The sequence below is a fragment of the Cherax quadricarinatus genome, chromosome 15, assembly GCF_038502225.1.
Source record: "Cherax quadricarinatus isolate ZL_2023a chromosome 15, ASM3850222v1, whole genome shotgun sequence".
Lineage (NCBI taxonomy): Eukaryota > Metazoa > Arthropoda > Malacostraca > Decapoda > Parastacidae > Cherax > Cherax quadricarinatus.
This window is the reverse complement of record NC_091306.1, coordinates 21,687,826-21,693,216: the sequence shown is the minus strand read 5'-3', so window position 1 is coordinate 21,693,216 and position 5,391 is coordinate 21,687,826. Positions and strand designations below refer to the sequence as shown.

The 5,391-nt window shown below is 50.1% G+C and overlaps 1 protein-coding gene across 1 annotated transcript in view; it reads right to left on the bottom strand.

Moving 5' to 3' along the window:
* LOC138852724 (uncharacterized) overlaps nt 1–5,146 on the bottom strand; it is a 209,898-nt gene extending 204,752 nt beyond the window's left edge. The window contains exon 1 of the mRNA XM_070085209.1: nt 4,722–5,146. The gene's annotated coding sequence lies outside the window, so the exon portion shown is untranslated. The remainder of the gene's footprint in view (nt 1–4,721) is intronic.
* Nucleotides 5,147–5,391: the final 245 nt, after the last annotated feature.

Sequence of the window (5,391 nt, the reverse complement as noted above, 5' to 3'; positions counted from 1 at the left end):
CTTGCCCCGAAGCTAAGGGGATTGTCCTAAGGGGAGAGGTTAAGGGAAATCAACCTGAAGACAGGAGGGATAAAGGGGACAGGATAATGACATAAAATACCGAGAGGAATTGACAAGATGGATAGGGACAGGATATTTCAGAGATGGGACACAGCAAGAAGGAAGTTGAAGACTCAAATGATGCACAGGGATGTTAGAAAGCATTTCTTCAGTCATAGAGTTGTCAGGAAGTGGAATAGTCTGCAGAGTTATGTAGTGGAGGCAGGATCCATACATAGCTTTAAGAAGAGGTATGATCGGGCTCTTAGACAGGGAGAGTGACCTAGTAGCAACTAGCCAAGAGGCGGGGCCATGAATTGTTTCGACCCCTGCAACCACATATAGGTGAGTACACACACACACACACACACACACGCACACGCACACGCACACGCACACGCACACGCACACGCACACGCACACGCACACGCACACACATACACATACACACACACACACACACACTGAACATAACTTCGACAATCACCAACCAATGGTAATCTTGCTCTTATTTTTGAACGTGAATGATACGAGAGGCAGCCGTGACGTGGAGTGATAACACAGTGTGGAACTGCCACTGTCCTCCTCACTGGTGTTAGATGCTGCTGCTGCGGCCTCATGTTGTAACTGTTACACATCCTTGCTTCCTCATACTTCCTAGATGAGACAGACAACCTTGCATATCTCGTCAGGGTGTGAGAAGCAGGGAGGACTCGTATCACCAGAGCTAGTTAGATAAGCAGGGAGGACTCATGTCATCAGAACTAGTTAGAGAAGCAGGGTTACCTGGAGGTTATTCCGGGGATCAACGCCCCAGCGACCCGGTCCATGACCAGGCCTCCCGGTGGATCAGGGCCTTATCATGTCACCAGAGCTAGTTAGAGATCACTTCCCTTCATCCACACAGCAGGAACAGATGATTTATATGATTTATACGGAATGAAGCTGGAGACGTCACCCTCCCTCACACTACAAGTAGTCACCCTCCCTCACACTACAGGTAGAGGTCACCCTCCCTCACACTACAAGTAGTCACCCTCCCTCACACTACAAGTAGAGGTCACCCTCCCTCACACTACAAGTAGTCACCCTCCCTCACACTACAAGTAGAGGTCACCCTCCCTCACACTACAAGTAGAGGTCACCCTCCCTCACACTACAAGTAGAGGTCACCCTCCCTCACACTACAAGTTGAGGTCACCCTCCCTCACACTACAAGTAGAGGTCACCCTCCCTCACATTACAAGTAGAGGTCACCCTCCCTCACACTACAAGTAGAGGTCACCCTCCCTCACACTACAAGTAGAGGTCACCCTCCCTCACATTACAAGTAGAGGTCACCCTCCCTCACATTACAAGTAGAGGTCACCCTCCCTCACATTACAAGTAGAGGTCACCCTCCCTCACACTACAGGTAGAGGTCACCCTCCCTCACACTACAAGTAGAGGTCACCCTCCCTCACATTACAAGTAGAGGTCACCCTCCCTCACATTACAAGTAGAGGTCACCCTCCCTCACATTACAAGTAGAGGTCACCCTCCCTCACATTACAAGTAGAGGTCACCCTCCCTCACACTACAAGTAGAGGTCACCCTCCCTCACATTACAAGTAGAGGTCACCCTCCCTCACATTACAAGTAGAGGTCACCCTCCCTCACACTACAGGTAGAGGTCACCCTCCCTCACACTACAAGTAGAGGTCACCCTCCCTCACACTACAAGTAGAGGTCACCCTCCCTCACACTATAAGTAGAGGTCACCCTCCCTCACACTACAAGTAGAGGTCACCCTCCCTCACACTACAAGTAGAGGTCACCCTCCTTCACACTACAAGTTGAGGTCACCCTCCCTCACACTACAAGTTGAGGTCACCCTCCCTCACACTACAAGTAGAAGTCACCCTCCCTCACACAACAAGTAGAGGTCACCCTCCCTCACATTACAAGTAGAGGTCACCCTCCCTCACACTACAAGTAGAGGTCACCCTCCCTCACACTACAAGTAGAGGTCACCCTCCCTCACACTACAAGTTGAGGTCACCCTCCCTCACACTACAAGTAGAGGTCACCCTCACACTACAAGTAGAGATCACCTTCCCTCACACTACAAGTAGAGGTCACCCTCACACTACAAGCAGATGTCACCCTCACACAAGTAGAGGTCACCCTCACACTACAAGTAGGTCACCCTCACACTACAAGTAAAGGTCACCCTCACACTACAAGTAGAGGTCACCCTCACACTACAAGTAGAGGTCACCCCTCACTCTACAAGTAGAGGTCACCCTCACACTACAAGTAAAGGTCACCCTCACACTACAAGTAAAGGTCACCCTCACACTACAAGTAGAGGTCACCCTCACACTACAAGTAGAGGTCACCCTCACTCTACAAGTAGAGGTCACCCTCACACTACAAGTAGACGTCACCTTCCCTCACACTACAAGTAGAGGTCACCCTCACTCTACAAGTAGAGGTCACCCTCACACTACAAGTAGACGTCACCTTCCCTCACACTACAAGTAGAGGTCACCCTCACACTACAAGTAGAGGTCACCCTCACACTACAAGTAGAGGTCACCTTCCCTCACACTACAAGTAGAGGTCACCCTCACACTACAAGTAGAGGTCACCCTCACACTACAAGTAGAGGTCACCCTCCCTCACACTACAAGTAGAGGTCACCCTTCTTCACACTACAAGTAGAGGTCACCCTCACACTACAAGTAGAGGTCACCCTCCCTCACACTACAAGTAGAGGTCACCCTTCTTCACACTACAAGTAGAGGTCACCCTTCTTCACACTACAAGTAGAGGTCACCCTCCCTCACACTACAAGTAGAGGTCACCCTTCTTCACACTTCAAGTAGAGGTCACCCTTCTTCACACTACAAGTAGAGGTCACCCTCACACTACAAGTAGAGGTCACCTTCCCTCACACTACAAGTAGAGGTCACCCTCACACTACAAGTAGAGGTCACCCTCACACTACAAGTAGAGGTCACCCTCACACTACAAGTAGAGGTCACCTTCCCTCACACTACAAGTAGAGGTCACCCTCACACTACAAGTAGAGGTCACCCTTCCTCACACTACAAGTAGAGGTCACTTTCACTCACACACAAGTAGAAGAATCACTTTTCACTCCAAGGGACCAGGAAGGCTCACCTTCACTACACGGGACCAGGAAGGCTCGAGTTCACTACAAGGGATCAGGAAGGCTCGAGTTCACTACAAGGGATCAGGAAGGCTCACCTTCACTACAAGGGACCAGGAAGGCTCACCTTCACTACACGGGACCAGGAAGGCTCGAGTTCACTACAAGGGATCAGGAAGGCTCGAGTTCACTACAAGGGATCAGGAAGGCTCACCTTCACTACAAGGGACCAAGAAGACTCACCTTCACTACAAGGGACCAGGAAGGCTCGCCTTCACTACAATGGACCAGGAAGGCTCACCTTCACTACAAAGGACCAGGAAGGCTCACCTTCACTACAAGGGACCAGGAAGGCTCGCCTTCACTACAAGGGACCAGGAAGGCTCGCCTTCACTACAAGGGACCAGGAAGGCTCACCTTCACTACAAGCGACCAGGATGGCTCACCTTCATTACAAGGGACCAGGAAGGCTCACATTCACTACAAGGGACCAGGAAGGCTCACCTTCACTACAAGGGACCAGGAAGGCTCACCTTCACTACAAGGGACCAGGGAGGCTCACCTTCACTACAAGGGACCAGGAAGGCTCACCTTCACTACAAGGGACCAGGAAGGCTCACCTTCACTACAAGGGACCAGGAAGGCTCACCTTCACTACAAGGGACCAGGAAGGCTCACCTTCACTACAAGGGACCAGGAAGGCTCACCTACACTACAAGGGACCAGGAAGGCTCACCTTCACTACAAGGGACCAGGAAGGCTCACCTACACTACAAGGGACCAGGAAGGCTCACCTACACTACAAGGGACCAGGAAGGCTCACCTACACTACAAGGGACCAGGAAGGCTCACCTTCACTACAAGGGACCAGGAAGGCTCACCTTCACTACAAGGGACCAGGAAGGCTCACCTTCACTACAAGGGACCAGGAAGGTTCACCTTCACTACAAGGGACCAGGAAGGCTCACCTTCACTACAAGGGACTAGGAAGGCTCACCTTCACTACAAGGGACCAGGAAGGCTCACCTACACTACAAGGGACCAGGAAGGCTCACCTTCACTACAAGGGACCAGGAAGGCTCACCTACACTACAAGGGACCAGGAAGGCTCACCTTCACTACAAGGGACCAGGAAGGCTCACCTTCACTACAAGGGACCAGGAAGGCTCACCTACACTACAAGGGACCAGGAAGGCTCACCTTCACTACAAGGGACCAGGAAGGCTCATCTTCACTACAAGGGACCAGGAAGGCTCACCTTCACTACAAGGGACCAGGAAGGCTCGCAGATAAGGTGATGGTTGGCTCTTTCAATTTTCGTATTTATTTACATAATGTGTCAGCCCACAATCATGACATGATGACAATCACTGCAAGTGAGATAACTTTATTAACAAATAAAAACATCAGTTGAGGACTGATAAGAGGATGTGATAAGAGAGGAAAGAGGTGAGATAACACTTAGAACAGTCGCAAGCACACACACGTGTAGTTAACAACACAATGTACTGACTATACACACTACCTTTCTCCTCCTGCGCTTGGAGGTGTTGGTGGTGGTGATAAGCACGAAGTATATGACGGAGATGATGGCTGCTGTGACAATTGTGATGCGGAACACCCGTCGTCTCCTCATCCTGGTGATGGAGAAGAATGAAGAAGGCAGTCTCTTATGAGGCACAGTGGGGCAGAGCTGCACACCCTCCCTCAACAAGTGTCACACATACACTGATTCTCACACTGCTTCCTGGCCTCCACCCCGCCAACCCTGCCTCCTTACTTGTCTTAGGTTGTATTCTTTTCCCTGCTGCGCTTCTCTGAAATCTCTTAAATATCCTTTAGTGACCGCTCTGTGCGGACTTGAGATATGTTTTCTACACTGTCTCCAACTCATGGCAGATAAACTTTAGTACATCAATCTGAAATATTGTTACTCTTGTTGACATTCAGTCCTTTATTCTCTTTTACGTCACCTGCTTTCTTCCCTAACAACTCTACTCGGCCATCGTTGTGAGCTCTGTAAGTTTCCACCTGGCCTTGTTGCACATGATCATTAGAATAACACAAAATTTACTTATTCAAGTCAAGTTAGTAAAGTCAAGGTCTTGAACTCAGCTTACGACTTGATCCATGTACTGTCCATCAGAACTGAAGACCAGGTCATAACAGCAGACAAGATGTACCACACGATGATC